Here is a 19,799-nt window from a genome sequence, read left to right on the forward strand (position 1 = left end):
TTTGCAGCAAAATTCTTGGATTTCAATGGAGAATCAAACATACAAGTTTTCACTGCAACATCTACATGGAGTCGAGCAGGGTAAATCATTCCGTATTTCAAGACCAAGGTACGGAGCATGGCTTTGACACCAGTGAACTTCCTCCTAGCCTCTTGGATCATGGCTGTCAAATCCGGAAATATTGTTATAGTGGAGCCCTGCCAGGATAGAGTCCCATTTTCCCTTATCAACCGTAGAGCTGCGTCTCTAGCTCAGAAATTGAGCAGACGAGCCAGAATAGGTCTCGGAGGGGAGCCTGGGATGGGACGGGGATCAGTGGTGCAGTGCATCCGCTCAACCACAAAACTGGAGGTAAATGCTTCCCTTCCAAATAGGTCCCTCAGGAGTGTCTCCACAAAGGTGTCCATACTACAGGTATTCAAGGTCTCAGGGAGTCCAAGGATGCGCACATTACTGTGCCTACTCCTGGCTTCTAAATCTTCGTTTTTCATAGCGACCGCCTTCAGTATTTTACCCACCCTTTCCAGGTGTTTAGTGGATTGAGCAGCGCCATCCTCTAAATCTGACACTCTACCTTCCACGGTGTCCATGCGCCATTTGCGGATCTCCAATTTTGCCTCCATAGTGTCTAGTCGTTTTCCAGAGAATCAAATTGACCACCCAAGGCCCTGAAACCTGCTCTCAATTCCGCCAAAGAAGGCCTCTAGGCCAGCTGGACCCCTCTCCGATCTGGGCGCCTCTGCACTCCTATCCTCCATTTCTGTGGCTGGGTTTGTCTGCACCACACTTAGAACTGTGAACTGCAATACCCTTTGTTTCGAATCTCTCTTGCCCATGATCCTCCAGACGTAGCAGGGTGAACTGTACCACCAGTGAAGAAGGCGGTGCCCAGAGCCCCACAGTTGTGTAGTCTGCGCCTTGCTGAGTAATAAGGAAAAATGTTAATCCCAACTGTGTGAAAGTTGTTGGGCTGATGTGAGAACGTGTGGAGGCCCGGCTCACAGTCAGAATGCACTGTTTCAGTCTCATCCAACATGTGGCAACACTTTAGTAACAATGGCCATCAAGTCTGCCATGCAACGTAACTCACTCTTCAGGCATTTAGTGCAAGCCCAGGGAGTTTACTGTGATGGTGCGGTCCAGGCGCGCAGTGCACCTCAGCGGCCCGGGCTGTCTGTAGACCACTCGCGCTTCACGGCCTGGCAGAATCTCGACTGCACACGTATAGCACCTTGCCCCCAGGCCACCCAGGCCGGACACGCCAGTCAGGTGACTAGCTCCGAGGCCCTCCCGCAGCCCCTCTTGCCGCGGGTCCTCCGGGAGTACAGTGGCGGCGTACCTGTAGGCTCGGGGGCCGGCGGTTTCACTGCTGGGGTGCGCCCTCACAGCGGAATCCCCTCTCGGCAGTCCACACCATTCCGCTGCAGGCCACAAGCTGCGTCGTCTTCTCGGGAGCCGAAGTGCGCCTCTTCGATGATTGTATCCGGAGCACAATGCGCAGGCCTAAGTGCATGCCCCTCCAGACTCAGCACATCTGTTCTCAGCCTCTGCTGCAGCTACAGTGGTCGAGCTGGTGCCATTCGCTGTGGGAAGAACTCCGATCACCGAATCCGCTGGAGTATGGTAGGCGAGTTAATTATGAAAAGCGGATAGGGTCCAGGATGTCTGGTCGGATGGCGGAGCTACAGTGCTACATGGCCATCTTGGTTGGTAGCCTGGCCATGCCCCAGATGGAAACATATCTCAGACAATAATGCAGAGCTCACACATGTAGGACCAGAAATGTCATATCCCAAATGTGGAAAATACAAAGTGGCACAAAGATTTTAGTGGTACTATTGTTCCTGAAAAGTATCCTTTACCATTTTTTCTACTGCTTGGGGTTGATGTACAACATGATTTTACAGGTGCAAAGGTGACATGAGACTGTTTGTGACCTTAAACTCTTTCTTTAAATTTACAAATCCCAGGACTAAATTCTTTACCATGCTATTCAATCGCAATTTAGGTTCCAGTGCAAATAGAGAATCAGTATTTGGAAGGGGTGTGGGAAGGGTATCCCTTTAAAATAGCAATTCCTTAACTTATGTATTAATGTTTTGTGACCAAAATCCAATCTCAAACTTTATTTTTTGTCATCAAATCCAAAGTTGTTGTAGCCATATATGGGAAGGGGTCCCCAAGTCAAGTCTTCCCCTTTGAAATGTTGACAAAAACGTTTTGAGGAGCACTGCCTCATCCTAAAAACATATTTGCAAAAATGTTTGTGAAATTATTTATTTCCAGCATCCCTTTTTCCATTTAAGGAAATGGGATTCATTTAAAAAGATTGTTTTATTTAGAAAAGCAATCAAATACATGGTGATCTGGTGACCCAAGCCAGCCGCCATGGCTGTTACTCTAATCAATCACAGTGGGTCTGAATTTGTGACCTAAACTCATGCATGTTAATGATCCAGGTCAAATTGCGACCCACAACGAATCAGTATTTTATTATCCAACCTAATAATACATTGTTTGCTTCATAAAACACCGATGTATTCGGTAGTAGATGGTGTGCAAATTGCATCCACTTCTACTTAACCCATTTTAGTATATTCTTAATAAGAAGTTGAAAATCGCAAATTGCTATTTGATGAATTTTAGGATTTCTTCATCAAGCCCCTTGTGTCTTCCCATGTCTAAAAGACCCTTTGATACCCAAATTGCTACATTATGTTTTTTTAATAGAGACCTTCCCCATATTCCTTTAACTTGACCAATTATACTCCCCTTTTCTCTTGCAAACACGCTCACCTTTATATATGGTGTATTTTATGGTGGATGGTCCTCCTTATGACCACTCATCTCTTCCTCTCCTTCCCCCTCTGTCTCATCACACTTAGAACTCCTTGGAAAGGTAGACACCCATAACGATACCTTGCCCTTCCACGTGTCTACCCATGGGTGCCTTTTGCTTCACTGCAGAACAGACAAAAGAGCTCATAAAATGTGAGTAGTGCACGTTTAGTTCATCATTTAGAGTCTGCCCTCAGATCAGCAGAAACCGTGGGTTTGACTCACCTGGCAGCAGGCCCTTCATGAGGAATATGCATCCCTATAGTCACTTTCGTATAACCGTGCCTTCACATGAGCTAATGGTGCACAGTGCTATTGAAGGTACCAAACCATTCCTAGCAGGATGTCATGCTTGAAGCAGCTGCTTAGCAAAGATTTTTGTTTTTAAAAGACAAACACCAAAGTGGGAGTTTTTTTCTTGAAATCAAATAAATAATTGGCCCTAAATACAGGGATTTATCTTCTTGTACCTGGAGGGGTTTAATGGATTTCACTGTTCAAGAACACCATTTGCAGTACAAGGCAAGACTGATCAGGGTGCCCCATTCCACTTTGACCAGATAAAACTGAGGTAGATAGGACTTCAGATTTGAGATTTCTACCAGTGGAACTAGCTGAAGTGCCAACATGAGGAAACGAGTGGTTGCCATCTGTGCAAATGGTGCAAGGTTACTGTGAGTTCGTTAGAGTGGGTGCTCTGCTGACTTACAGCAGGGCAGGAGCTCTGCCAAACTCTAAAGTATCCTATTTATATGTTGGAATTAGCTAGTGAACTGATCTGGAAAATGAATAACACAAATTAAAAGGTATGCTCTAAAACCGAGTTGTCTTGTTTTTAATTTGATAATCATCTTTTTTTCCCATTCATTACATTTCATTTTGCCCTGCTCGGCCTGTCTGCAGGTGGCTTATTAAACAGCATAACATTTGTACTATTATAATATTAAATATTAATAACTTTTTTATGAAATGCACAATTTTTCACCTTTCAACATTTTGGCCAATTTTAATACAGGCCACATTTTTGATTCTACATAAGTGCTACAAATCTTTTAAATTAGTCTACAAGTGTATTGATAGGGCATGTTTGCTTCCTGTGAATTAACATTCACAAAAAGACTACAGACCTGATTTACTGTTTGGAGGACGGGTTACTATATCACAAACATGGCGGTTATCCGGCTCGCCGTATTACAAGCGAATTATATCCAATGGCACTTAGAATACAATGGACAGGAAATATGTCACATTTGTGTAACCCGCCCATCAAACTCTAAATCAGGCCATATAGCTAAAACAATATATTAATGCCTGGTCTCTCACCCTAGATGAATGTCACACTGCTCAAGGGAATGACACACCAATAGTAACAATTAGTAACAATTTGTACCTTACATTTGATAAAACATAAATTCACTGACACCCCACATGTAAGATTTCTATTTTAAGGGCAGGCAAAAGGCACTGGTGTTCCCAGAACTTAAACATGAAAATATCGGTCTAATATTGTAATAGGTTTGCTTCTAACAGAACTCTGATTCTTACATTCTACAATGGTGCTAGATTGCAGGGAAGTTAAACGAATGTACAATGGTTCCTGTATCTTTTAAATCTTCCTCTACTTCTTTCAGTACATATATATCCAACATATTTGACTTGAACAACTTTGCTGTGCTGAAGGTATCAGTCGAAGAGCCAGGTCTTGAGCCCCTTCCTGAATTGGGTCAGCGAGGGTGCAGTAAAGAGGTGAAGGGGAGGGTGTTCCAGGCTTTGGCAGCACGGTGGGAGAAGGGGCATCCTCCAGAGCAGCAACACGGATATGTGGTGTCTGTGTGAGTGTGAGGTGTGTGGAGCAGAGATTCCTGGTTTGTTGATGGAATTGCAGTCATTGGTTCAGGTAGGCTGTCCATGGTCATGGAGGGCTTTGTATGCATGGGTCAGAAGCTTGAAGTGCCATCTGTTCTAGACAGGGGTCAGTGGAGGCCCTTCAGGTGCTGGGTGAGATGTGACCTTCAGGGCAGGTTGAGGTGCAGTCTGGCTGCTGTGTCCTGGATTGCCTGGAGACTTTGCATGAGTTCAGTGTTTGTGCCTCCATGGAGTGTGTTGCCATAGTTTAGTTGGCTTGTGATGAGGGATTGTGTCACAGTTTTTCTGGTGCCAATGGGGAGCCATTTGAAGGCTTTGCAGAGCATGCAGATTGTGTGGAAGCAGGCTGAGGAAACAGCGCGACCTGAGGTTTCATGGAGAGGCCGCTGTCCAGGGTGGTGTTGAGGTTGCGGGCATGGTCTGATCTTGCATTCACAACTGTTGTAGGATATGTAATTTGTTTATGCATACTAATATTATTCATATGAGGAGGCCTTTCACCATCCTGTCACCTTCTTCCTGGTCCCCTCTTTTTCTATTCAGTCCTCATATTCTCCTACTCTTTCTGGTCAATAGTACCAGAGTTACCCTTGGTTGAGGTATGCGATGTAATTAACTATACCTTTCCAAATACTTAACCTTGTTCTTTATTGTTTGTAGACAATTCAAAATCCAGTAGGCTTACCTGATTGCATTATTTAATCTATGTTGATTGAATGTCTCATTCAACCCACCACCCACTCTTACTTTCAATTTAGATCTTGGTGGCTAACTTAAATTTCAGTTCCTCAACCCATCAATACTTCTAATCATTTCCCATAGAACACAAAGCCAGTAACTGCAATGTGTTTTTGCTGTGGTTATAACTCACAAGATGATACTGTAGATATTTGAGTTTTGTAGACAGCCATTTACAACATATTACCATTACTCATTTCAAGATCACTATTGGAATTTCCTCCCATTGCCATCCCAAAACCTTTGGAATTAGGAAAATGTTGGCCCTGGTCTTCACCGTTACAAGAAATAATAAAGTGTCCCTGATATCACTTTTTGTTAGCAGAATATCAGTGTGTTACCACAGCTTGGCTTCTGGATCACACTTAATCTTACATGACGGTTTGCCTGCGGAAATGTACGCTCAATCTTTTCATGTTGATTATAGTTGTCTTTTAGCAGCTTGTCATGAATTTGATTTTGTACTGCTTTTGACTAGCCTTGAGGAGGAGTTGGTTCATCATATGTAAGATCACATATGAACTGGTAGGAATAAGAGCATGTAACTTTGTATCACATAACCCAGCCATTGCATACAAATATTTATGAGAAACAGATAAAAGTTTACAGGATTTCAACTGAATTGTTTAACAATATGTTATCATTACATTAAATAGTGTTTAAGTTTACATTTTTATGGATCAAAAGAAATCAGTTCACTAAATATTAAAAACAGAATATTTTTGGGGGTAAAATAGTATGCAAAATTTGTATGTCTCTAAAAAGTGATAAAGGCATTTCAAAGTCCGTGACTGAAAGGGCACATGCTAAATGAACAGGTACATGAAAAGCTGCTCATGAATGCAGTGTACAGAAGTGTCCATAAGAGGATCAAGAGTTAGAGCATGATTATGAGTACAACAGTCGTGGGACCGCCATACTCATGTTGATAGTCTGACCACCACCACCCCGGCGGTCCAACCACCATATTACGATGGGGGCGGTGGAACTGCCACAAGAGCACCACCAGGATCCAGGATCCCACAGCAGTGGCAGTGTGGAAAGAAGGCAGAAATCACTGTGATGCTGATGCCAGCACCGCCAAACAGATTTGCACCTGACTTTCTACCAAGCATTTCACAGCAGGGAACCCTCCATGAAATGCTTAGCGGAAAGTCATGGAAAAGGCCACCCAACAGGGCTCCCAAGCAAATCTGTCCATGGAGGTGCATGTGGGGGTCACATGATATATCCCCCAAAAAGTGCACGGTCGTGCATGCACTGTGCGGCATGCACGACATGCTGTTTAGATATGCTGTATGCTGTTTAGATTCTCCTATGAGCCTAATATACTCACCGCTGTGACACCCCCGTCATATCGCCCTCCCTTCCACCTTGGATTCAATCTAAATCTGGTAGGCAGGTTCACCATGGGCTTGGCGGTCTTCCTGGGACCGCTGCAGGTGGTGGTCCTACAGGAAGACCACTAAGCTCATAGTAAGGACTTTATTATCAGACACGTAGACAACAAACCGTGTTCATAAATGGTTGATAACCAAGAAGAAATCGAACTTCTTGTACAATACTATGTGAGAAATGTCCCTTTTGCAGTTATAGGGTTGGAGAAAAAGGTAGCTTGTAGCCTGATAGAGGCAGTCCGATGATATACAACAAGCACATGCTCCATTATTTATGAATTTACTTGGGTTCAGAAAGGAACATAACTCTGGAGAAGACAATTCTGATAATTGGTGAGTGAAGATCTCCATTGTGGGAAAAACTGCATAATATATTTTGAAAAGGAAAACACTTACCACATGCAAGATTGTGAGAAGTGACCAAACTTTCCATCTTCACGAAATTGGGATCTTAATAATGCAGCATAACTACTCAAGTGGAACTTGCACATAAATAATTAGGAATTAAGAGCTCAAAGAGCTTTATCTATAAACTGAAGTATAATATTGCCTTATTAATTGCACTGTTAAAGTGCCATAGGCTTCTGGTTCTACAGGAAGGGTAAAGTGTGCAGGTGAAGGCTTCATTGCTGAGTACTTTTTGTGAACAACTTTAGCTTTCTCTACGGAATTTGCGTGCATGAAAGAACATTTTGTAAAAGATTCCTGTATCTTAGTCTGTATCTGTATCAATTACGATGTTTGATATGTGGTTACACATTAGTGAACTTCCATTGTCTACCAATGGCGTTGTAAAAGACATTCAGATGATAATGAGAATTGATATATTTTATTTCAACATAAATAATCCCATTAGAAAATGTGTTATGTTATATGAAATAGTAACATCAATAGTAAAGGACATAAAAATCAGTCATCACTACTGCCAAATAGTACTAATGGGCTAGTGAAAAATTAGGTTGTTGGTTGAGTGGTTGTTAAACCTGCTGAAGCAACACTTACAATCCCTGTCAGGGTCAACCAGAGGAGTCAATAAATTAACCTGTGCTTTACATTCTGGTATCTTGACACAGATGTTCTCAGGCTAAACTTAGGGGTAATAAATACAATATTTATGCTGCACACAAACAGCAAAACAGTGAAAGTACAACTCAATAAATTTGCTGAGGTGGCGAAGGACATATATGGAGCTGCCAGAACGTTAGGCTGATTGGTGATACGACTTGGGCAGACTGACGAGCAGTTTGGTCCCGGCCTACTCTCGGTTCTCAGAGCAGTTTTTAGCCAAAAAAAATTAAACTCCAAAGTTTTGTATTCTGGCTATCTGGGTACATTTGATACGACCACCAATAGTCCAGGATTTGATGGGCAACACTTATGGGGTAAGGATTCACTCTGGCTGGGTCCAGGTGCAGGTTCAAGATGGTCGGAGTCTATTCTGTTTCTAAGGCTCTGATCAGGAGGCCATCTGACTAGCCTTTGGAGGCCCTCTGGTAGTCTTGGGTCCAAGCAGTGGATTAGAGTTCAGGCCGTATGGTAGGCCTCGAAGGGTTCAAGGCAGGCTACTGGCAGCAAAACAGTCCTTTCAGTTGTAGCAAAGCAGTCTTTTAGAGTGCACAGCAGGCCACAGTAGCAGGCAGTCCTCAGAAAGTCCATGCACAGGTCCAGAAAATGTATAGAAGACTGAGCATGAGAGTTTTATTTTTATACCTGGTTCCTTCTTTGAAGAAGAAGTTTCTAAAGAATTCCCTTTGAAGTGCTTGACTCCTCTGCCCTGGCTTGAAGCTGGTTGCATGTATTTTACGGGAGTGACAAGTCCCCGTTGTTCAGGCAGGGCACAGCCTATTCTGTTACACGAGGGGCTTTGCTCAGCTCTGCTCCCCATTCTGATAGTTGATGGCCCATCCAGGATATACCTAATCCCTCAACTATGTGGCTGCCTGGAAGAAATAAACAACGCTTAGCAGCTGACTACACCCAGGGATGTAACCCAGGAACTGACTGCAAGCATCACATTTTTAGAGCAGGAAAATGGCAACTTTCTAAAAGTGCCATTTTCAAAATTGTAACTTAAAATCTGACCTTACCATTAAAGAGGGTTTCAATTACAAATCTCTGAGACTGAACACTAAGGGCCTAATTTTGAGTCTGCCTAATCTGTGGTGGTGGTGGGTATTCCAAGTTTGGCTGTCGGACCGCCACAAGACCCCTGCAACTGCTAGGGATCCGTGATACCTTTGGGGTAATTCATATGCAATAAAAGCAGGGTTTAAGAGTTGGATAGGGGGTTTAAATGGAAGTCGAATTGTCAGTTTAAAACTGCATACAGACTGCAATGACAGGCCTGGGACATGTGTCAAGGAGCTACTTAAGTGGGCGATATAATAAGTGCTGGAGGCCCACTAGTAGCTTTTTATTTGAAGGCCCTAGGTATTTGGTATACCAATTTACTTGCGACTTATAAATACATTCAATATACCAATCAGATGTAAGACTATTTTACAATGTTTTAGCAAGAGAGCGCAAGCACTTTTGATCTGGTTAGCAGTGGAAAAGTACACAGAGTTCTAAAGCTGATAAAACAGAATTCAGCAAAACAGGAGGGTGTAGGTAAAACATTTGGAGGAAGGCCACCCTAAGGCTGACAGGTCTAACAGGACTCATGTTGAGAACAGCATTACGAGTAAAATAGGTGCCAGGTTTTGAGCAAATGGTGTTCTGTTCACAGGTTTTGCACTCACAGTTTTTCCAATCCTGCTTTGACATAATTGTTCAGACAAAGCAGTACAATTAAGGTAAGTATTGTGCATACAAAAAGATGCAATGAACGTTTGTGTACAGGATTTTGCATTGCATAATGCAAAAGATGGAATCTAGTGCAATAAGCAAATACTGTAAGAAATACAGTTCAGAAGGTCCCTGGGTAATTAGAAGAGAGTGGGCCCCAGTTGTGTCAACTGTAGTCTTTCACCTATAATGGCATGAGGCCAAGTGGAATATGCCTCTTATTTCCACTGCCAAACACCCTGCATGTTGTTACTCTGTTTACCAGGCAGGTCGCTCCCCTCACCGCCACGCAGCCCCCTGTGTGACCGCTTCCCGCCGCTGTGACCTGACTGCCTGTGACCGAGTGCCAGTGCCCTCCTTCTCTTCTGTATCCCGAGTGAGTGCCTGTGTCCGCCTTCTCTTTTGTACCCCGAGTGAGTGCCTGTGTTCGCCTTTTCATTTGTACCTCTGTCATTCTGTTGCCCGGATTTTGCTCCCTTCACCTTTTGCCCTGATTGTGATCCCTTTTTTCTTTCTGTTTCTGGTGATCGCCGCGTCACCCCCTCGCCACCCGTTTCCCGCCGCCGCGTCCTGGTAGCTCCGCCCCCTCGCACCCCATTGGCCGCCCCGCTCCCACCTCCCAGCTGCTCCTCCCTACCTCTTCCACTCATATGGAGGCCGCGCAGCGGTAGAGAGAGCGACCTCTGACCCTGTTTACCAGGCAGGTCGCTCCCCTCAACGCCACGCAGCCTCCTGTGTGACCACTTCCCGCTGCTGTGACCTGACTGCCTGTGACCGAGTGCCAGTGCCCTCCTTCTCTTCTGTACCCAGAGTGAGTGCCTGTGTCCGCCTTCTCTTTTGTACCCCGAGTGAGTGCCTGTGTCCGCCTTTTCATTTGTACCTGTGTCATTCTGTTGCCCGGGTTTTGCTCCCTTCACCTTTTGCCCTGATTGTGATCCTTTTTTTCTTTCTGTTTCCCATGATCGCCGCGTCACCCCCTCGCCACCCGTTTCCCGCTGCCGCGTCCCGGTAGCTCCGCCCCCTTGCACCCCATTGGCCGCCCGCTCCCACCTCCCAGCTGCTCCTCCCTCCCTCTTCCACTCATATGGAGGCCGCGCAGCGGCCGCGCGCAGCGCCATGACCCCTGGCCCTCAACGAGGCCAGCTCACCCGACGGACTTACGATGCCGCCACCCTCAACGCACTCAACGCCGGCCAGAACCCCGCCTGCTACAGAGCCACCCCGAGATGCACCCACGGACCCTTCACCTGCCAAGACTGCAAATTCACCTGCCTCCGGACCTGCACCGCTCCCGCCAAGCCGAGACCCAGCAACAACCACCTCAAGTGCATCCTGCTCAACACCCGCTCTGTTCACAGGCACGCCGTCGAACTCTGGAACCTGCTCGACACAACAGCACCAGACGTCGCCTTCCTCACAGAAACCTGGATGAACGCCTCCTCAGCGCCCGACATCGCCAAAGCCATCCCGGACGGATACAAGATCACGCGGAGGGACCGCGTCAACCAGACGGGAGGAGGCATCACCATCGTAGACAAGAACACCATCCGCATCTCGACCAACTCCGACGAAACCTTCACCGCCGCCGAACACCTCCACTTCCAGATACACACCGAACCCAATACCACCCTCAGAGGCACCATAATCTACAGACCCCCGGGACCACGCACACAATTCAGCGAAGACATCGCAGACTTCATCAGCCCCCACGCCCTTCCCTCCGCTGACTACATCCTCCTAAGGGATCTCAACTTCCACCTGGAGAACAACAATGACAGCAACACCACCACCCTGCTGGCCAACCTCGCCAACCTCGGACTCAAGCAACTGGTCAACACGCCCACCCACTACGCCGGCCACACGCTTGACCCCGTCTTCTCTTCCAGCAAGCACATCTCCTTCAGCCACTCCACCGGACTCCACTGGACTGACCACAGCTGCGTCCACTTCAGCTTCAAAAGAACCACGACCCACCACCACCCGCAACAGGTTCCTCACCGGAGCTGGAGCAAGATCACCGCCGAGCAGCTCACCGCCTCCCTCAGCCAAAACCCTCCCACCAGCACAACGGACCCCAACGAAGCAGCCAGCAACCTCACACAGTGGCTGACCGCCTGCGCCGATGACCTCGCATCACTAAAGAACCCTCCCAGCAGACCCGGCAGCAAGAAAACCCCCTGGTTCTCCGACGAACTCCAAGAAGAACTGCCGCACCCTCGAGAAAGCCTGGCGGAACGAGCAGACCACAGACAACAGGACCGCCCTCAAGCACGCCACCCGCAAACACCACCAGCTGATCCGTGCCACTAAGAAGACAACACTCAAAGAACGACTGGACAACAATGTCCACGACAGCAAGGAACTCTTCAGCATCGTCAAAGAGTTCTCCAACCCCAGCGCCGGAAACAACGACATCACTCCCTCGCAAGACCTGTGCAACTCACTCGCCTCGTTCTTCCACCGCAAGATCGCCGACATACACAACAGCTTCAACGCACAGACCACGCACCCTGCCGCCGAGCCAACGCCCGCCACCACCACCCTCTGCAACTGGACCCCGATCAGCACCGAAGACACCACCCGCACGATGAACACCATCCACTCCGGATCCCCCACCGACCCCTGCCCCCAACACGTCTTCAACAAGGCCGACGCCATTATCGCACCCCATCTCCGGGACATCATCAACACCTCCTTACACACCGCCACCTTCCCGCAGAGCTGGAAGCACGCCGAGCTCAGCGCCCTCCTGAAGAAACCAACAGCGGACCCCACCGACCTCAAAAACTTCCACCCCATCTCGCTCCTCCCTTTTCCTGCCAAAGTCATCGAGAAGACCGTCAACAGACAGCTCGCCGCCTTCCTCAAGACGAACGGATCCCTCGACCCCTCGCAGTCTGGTTTTCGAGCCAACCACAGCACCGAGACCGCCATGATCGCAGCCACCGATGACATCAGATCCCTGCTAGACAACGGGGAAACAGCGACCCTCATCCTCCTGGACCTCTCTGCAGCGTTCGACACTGTCTGCCACCGCACCCTAGTACAGCGCCTCAGCAACATCGGAATCCAAGAGAAGGCACTGGAGTGGATCATCTCGTTCCTCGCCGGAAGAACCCAAAGAGTCCGCCTCCCCCCATTCAGATCCAAGGCCACCGAAGTCATCTTCGGCGTACCACAAGGATCATCACTCAGCCCAACCCTCTTCAACGTCTACATGAGCCCACTCGCAGCCATCGCACGCCAGCACAACCTCAACATCATCTCCTACGCCGACAAAACCCAGCTGATCCTCTCCCTCACCAACGACCCCGCTACCGCCAGAGCCAGCCTACACGAAGGGATGAAAGACGTCGCCGAGTGGATGAAGAACAGCCGCCTGAAACTGAACTCAGACAAGACGGAAGTCCTCATCCTGGGATCATCGCCCTCCACCTGGGACAACTCCTGGTGGCCCCCTGCCCTGGGCACCACTCCCAAGCCAACGGACCATGCACGCAACCTGGGCTTCATCCTGGACTCCTCCCTCTCGATGACCAGACAAGTCAACGCAGTCTCCTCATCGTGCTTCAACACCCTGCGCATGCTCCGCAAGATCTTCCAATGGATCCCTCCCGAAACCAGGAATACCGTCACCCAGGCACTCGTCACCAGCCGACTGGACTACGGGAACACCCTCTACGCCGAAACCACAGCCAAACTTCAAAAAAGACTCCAACTCATCTAGAACGCCTCCGCACGACTCATCCCGGACGTCCCCCGACACAGCCACATCTCCGGCCACCTGAGAGACCTGCACTGGCTCCCCGTCAGCAAGAGAATCACGTTCAGGCTCCTCACCCACGCACACAAGGCTCTCCACGACCTGGGCCCCAAGTACCTCAACGACCGCCTGACCTTCTACACGCCCACCCGCCAGCTACGATCGACCAGCCACACCCTCGCCGCCGTACCACGCATCCGCAGAGCCACCGCCGGAGGAAGATCCTTCTCCTACCTGGCAGCCAAGACTTGGAACTCACTCCCCATCCACCTTCGGCTGACCCAAGACCATCTCTCCTTCAGGAAGCAGCTCAAGACCTGGCTGTTCGAGCAGTAACGTACCCCTCTCCCCCCCAGCGCCTTGAGACCCTTCCGGGTGAGTAGCGCGCTATACAAATGCCGTGATTGATTAATTGATTGAAGCAGTTTTTACAATGACCACATTGTAACAACGCATACCATTGCCCCACAAGTTGTTACAACGACTTGCGGAGGTGGGCGCTGGATGTTGGAATAGTATAACCTACTTTTCCAACTCCCATCTATGCGCACAGTAGGGAAGGTGTTGGATTTTAAATCCAACACCTTCTCCCCCCTGCGCAAGTCATTGTTATGACTTGCGGGGTAATGGTATGCGTTTTTACAACAGGGTCATTGTAACGACCGCATTGTAACAACATGCAGGGTGACGTTTATGTGGTTAGGGTCGTTTACTGGCCAAGTGACCCTTTTATCACTTAACTTAAAGGGTACTGAGACAGAGCATTCCAATGCTGACTCAGAACTCAGAAATGCAACACAGAAACCTCAGAAAAATTAATTTTGAGTCAGTGCTTTTTCTTCAAAAAGTAAAAGTACTTTAGTACTCACAAAAATACAAGCTCTACACAAAATTATAAATATATACCTGATGACAGACGGAAATTCAAAATGGAACTCCTTTATTGAGGCATTTCAACATGACTAAGTTGCAATTTACAAACTTTAAAGTTTAGCCCAAATCGTAACAACAAGAATGTATCTCTTACAAACGGTTTTAAATGGGAAATAAGATATGGTTGTGGCTCCAATTTGTTAAATGAATTAATGACCTTTTTTGCGAACTCCTCCTTATCCAATATCATGGATAAGAAGTTGGCCGATTGAGTTAATACCTGTCTGAACGCATTTTTGTTTCTATCTATAAGCTCAAAGGGCTGAGTCTTAACATTATTTAGGCTCCCAGTTAGATAAAATCTCCAACCACTTGCAAACTCCTGCTTAATTGTTTCCTGCCAGCAATGCTTTGAAAGGGTGCCGTGGTCAGAGTATAAAAGCGACTATAAACTTTTTTTAAATGCAAACTGTCTTGTTAAGGTTTGTCTTTTCAAGCCAAATTCCAATCTGACATCGGCATGCTGACATTCCTTGGAAACCTGAAGACAGATGTAAAAACTTTTATTGTACATTATCAAGAATTTTCTTGTCTTAACCTTGAAAAATTACTGACGCATAATCCAAGGAAGTAATCAGCTTTGACTCATTACCTTGAGTAAATGCTCATGGTTCGGACATACCAACGTATCTCTCAACTTTCGTTTTTAAATTAATAAAGTGCTGTTTGAAAGACAACCTGTCATCAATTGAGATACCTAGATACTTTTAAAATGGTACTGTTTCAATCTTTCACCCGTTCCATACTCTCTTATCTGATTTAGTCAAACTTAACGTCATTATTTTTGTTTTTTTAGTATTCATTTGTAAACCATTAGCTAGAAAATAATTATTAAATGATTCTATCAGTCTTCGTAAGCCTAGAGCAGTATGACTTAACAATATGGACTTTTCTTGTGCAGCACAGCCTGATCTCCTGTATTATAAGCCTGCAGAGATCAAGTGAATTCATCTAGCCCAATATTTCTCTCAGTTGCTGCTTTATTTTTGGATAGCACAACTCAGAAACAGAAAGAGGTAGCTCTTGCCCACTGTTTCCAAGATGTACGATCTGAAAATAAAGTACTAACTCTGAAAAATATTGGGTTAAATTAATTCACTTTGTGCCCTGGGCATGGAAAAAACAGAAAAGCTAGAAATGTCCGTTATCATATGGGCCCTGTTAAGAAGCTCATCCCTTTAAGAATTTCATAACTCCTCTATAGCTAATCATTGTGCAGCCACAAAAAATGTATAAACTAAGGGGCATATTTACAGGAAAATGACACAACGCAGAGCTGCAAGCCATCTTGCTGTGCCATGCTGCATCATTAGGAAGATGCAGGGATGTGTCATTTACAGCAATTCAGTGCATCTCTGTGATTTCCTCTGTGCTTCTGCACATTTGGCTTTCTAGCACCAATGCAGGCACCCTTGCACCATGGTGCAAAGGTTTCTGCATTGCAGGGATGATTGCTTTTATGCAGAAAGAGACACCTTCCTGCACAAAACCAATCACTGATGGCATTTTCATTCTTCTATGTGTCCTGTAGAATGCAACACACATGGTAAGAATAAAACATGAGAACAAATAAAGGTATTTCTCTTCGTTGTGCCACTTTAATGCCTCCCCTAGGGAGACGCTAAAATCTGACGCAGTCCCAGCTTTACGAAACCTTGAAAATCTGGAAATGTGCTGCTTTGGAACACCCACAGCAACACCAATACCAATACCAACACCCCTTTGAACCAGAGTAATACGAAACAGTGGGGCATATTTATAAGGCTACGAAAAGCCACGCAGGGTGGCTTTGACTGGCCTTGTAAATATAGATCAGCATTGTGAGCGACAGGAGCATAAAAAAAGTGATGTTCTGGAAGGCAATGAGGCCTTGTAAATAGGCCCCTATGCATTTGTAAATCAACAAAGGAGAAAGTGCTTGTTAATAATCTTGAGAACGCCCCCTTTTGAACTTTACATGATAATGAATATAATTCTATGCATGTACAAGAATTGGGTTATAATTTAAATGCTTTGGAAAATGTGCATTATCTAAATCATTCATATTCTTTAAAAATATCTTCACACCTTCAACGAAAACAACATTTCAGTAAGTGCTGAAATCATTAGAAGCTATCATTAACTTTCTGCCACAAAATAATGTTCGCTTTTAACTACAGCTATATTATTGATTTTAATACAGCTTGAAATTAATTCATTACATTGAAAAAAAACTATAGAACACTCCTTGAACATGCTTTCTGAACAAACTAACTTTTTAAAGATGACACAAAAGGAAAATACGCCTAATTCAATTACATAATTTAACGCATCTGTGGCTATCGATCTACCAGATGAAAAACTCTATAGAAAGGAGCATATTTACGAGTTCCAAGTGCCACTGTAACGTCAGAATTGTGGGCACTCCGGGGTCACGCATTGCTGAGCCATATTTACAAGGCCACGCCAAATCACCCTGTGTAGCTTTTTACGGCCTTGTAAATATTAACCCCTTGCATTGCCCTGTGTGACAGGAGCTTTCAATGGGTGTTCCTATAGGCGTTCCCACGCAACACCCACAGATTCTGGCACATTCCCAGATTTGCAAGGTTTTGTAAACCTGAGAATACGTCAGATTCTAAGGCTCCCCCAGTGGAGGCGTTAAAGCGGTGCAACAAAGAGAAATATCTTTATTTCTCTTCGGCTTTTGCTCCTTCAATGTGCAGCACACACAAAAGGAGGAAAATGCCATCACAGATTGTTTTTGTGCAGGAAGGTGTCCTTTCATGCACAAAAACAATCATCCCTGCAAAGGAGGCACCCTTGCACCATGATGCAACAGTGCCTGCATTGGCGTTAGGCAGCCAATTGTGTGCCAGAGCAGAGGAAAGCACAGGAATGCATCATATTGCAGTAAATATGATGCATTACTGCATCTTTGCTAATGTTGCAGCTCAGCGCAGCAAGATGGCTTTTACCGATGTGCTGGGTCATTTTCTAGTAAATAGACCGCAGAGTTTTTTAACTGCACTTCAAATATCGATCGAATTTAAACACCTATGTAACAGTTCCACTTGAATGAACATGTGCCGAAAAACACATACCACAAATATCGATCACAATATCGAAACAATCCTGTCCAATCAAATAATTAAGTATTTTTCTTAATAAAGCTTATGAACAGGCAAGTTTGAAAATGCATTAACAACATTTCAAAACTGTTTAGCCCACAATGCATCTGTAAATATGGAAAGCCCAGACTTCAGCAAGTAATATTTGCAATACAGATCAGATGCTGGATTAGATGGCTTGCATTTCAGTTTATTTAATACTATTCATTAAGATATCTTGGGCCGTAAAAGTATATTTTTGTCCACAATACTTAACTTACTCCTGCCAAGAAATCACAAAATTATTCCTGGTTGTCGAAATCAGATTTCACTGACACTTTTGTGGACAAATCAGCAATAGTAACTCCAAGGAAGAGAGGTGGGAAGTGGAAGTTAGAACACATGGTCTGCCTTGCATGTTTCTGAATGCCAACAAACATGTGCTTTCTACCCAGCACAGCTTTGTAAACATACCTCTGTGTCTGTGGATGTTTGTGAATTGAAAAAAAAAGTTTCATGGGAAGATGTACACGTACACCCATACTTTTACCTTTTTCCACGAATAGACCCATATACGTATAGTAATGATGCAATTTTCCACAATTTGCTCTGCCTTATAAGAGCAAAATCAATATTTGCACCCCTGAACCTGTGCAAAACATTTGTACCAGTTGGTACAGAACTACACCATTAGCAGTGAAACATATGTAATGCAGATATGACCTGAAAAACACAGGCCTCTTCTATCTTTTTATATGCGGAGTTCTCCACCCGACTTCAGAGTCTCCACACGTATAAACTTTCTATTAGAATGCCTTATTGTGAATACTGAAAAAGGGTGAACTTACTCAAACTTATAAGTTTACCTTTATGAATCAGTCGCTCTGAGTCTATATTACTAAATGATGTACAATATTGAAACGAAATCTTGTTCATAAAAATCTCTGTTCCTCATTTCTAGCCATGTTAATATAGTGTTGAATTTAATGCTGAGTAAGCTAAAGGGTTTGTGCTGCCACTTTTGCTTTTTTAGTTCAATATTCTCCCTCATTCCTTTAGTGAAATCAAATATTCTCACTTTTTAATCCCTTTTGCTCAACCAGAACACTTGACTCTTTGAAATATTTTATGGTACCCATGATCTCAAATGATTTCTTTACAAAAATTTAACCATGGGATTTTCTGGACACCATCCATCCAGTGTCAGGCAGTCCCAGATAATCATCCTGTTCAATGATGCTCCTGACATCGATCAGGCAGCTCATCGCAGGAGTAAGGTACTGAGGGGCATATTAGCAAGAAATTGCGATATTTATCGCAAGATGCGCTTAGCAAATTTTTTTATCTCTGCCTATTGCTGGACATGTTAACAGAGAAAATATGCTATTAGCAACGTTTTTCTCCATTGTGCTAAAATATCCAGCGATAGCAGCGAAAAGCATGAATATCGCTGGAAATCTAGCGATATTCACGCATTAACGCCAATGGGAACTTAACCTGAAAATCCACCTCCCATTCAATAAACAGGTAAGTCGTGTTTTCAGCAGGCGTTAAATTATAGCGATAATTGCTCTTAGCGCGATTTATTTTCTCGCTTTGCCTGCCTTGCTAATAGGCGACAACTGTGTTAGCGACTGCTTTCAGTCGCTAACAGTGTGGGTACGCCCACTTTGCATGTCATTAGCGATAAATATCACTGAAATGCAAAGCGGACCAGAAACCGGTCTCTTTCGCCTAAAAGCTGTTGCAGCTTTAGCAGCAAAAAGTGCCGCTAAAGCGGCGAAATGGCCCTTGCTAATATGCCCTAAAGTGAGTCCTATCCTCACGATATGATATACCCTTTTCTTCATGGCATATAAAATTTGCACTGCTGAAAGTAACAGCTGACGTCCTTTTCAAACACTTGTTTTCCATATTCTGCCATACATCCACATAAAAATACCGCCTAAATCCTGCACTATGCCATGCCCCTGACTTTTACTGCTATATATAGCGTACATCACCTATAGTCAGTTTTTACCAAACTTTTAGGAAAATCTAAATATTGCTTCTATATTTTTTCAAAAGACATTCTTCTGGCTGCCAACAGGAATTTCCAGTTGTTGTAACAACTGTAACGAAGACCTAGATAAGAAAAGGTATCGGTAGAAGCAATCTTGTTGCCTTTAACCTAATGTGTACCGGCCTTCTTCGTGACTGTGCCAATATTCATGGGAAAAGACTTCCTTTGGTTCTTGCTGAGCCATAAATTATCCACAAATATAGTAAAATTGGCAAGGAGAATGTTAGGCCATTCCATGTGTGTCATTCAAACTATATTGTCTGCATAATGCAAGACAGGCAAAGGGTGGGACCCAACATGTGGCCTATCACCAGCTATCTCCCCAA

The sequence above is a fragment of the Lissotriton helveticus genome, chromosome 1_1 (assembly GCF_964261635.1).
Source record: "Lissotriton helveticus chromosome 1_1, aLisHel1.1, whole genome shotgun sequence".
Taxonomy (NCBI): Eukaryota; Metazoa; Chordata; class Amphibia; order Caudata; family Salamandridae; genus Lissotriton; species Lissotriton helveticus.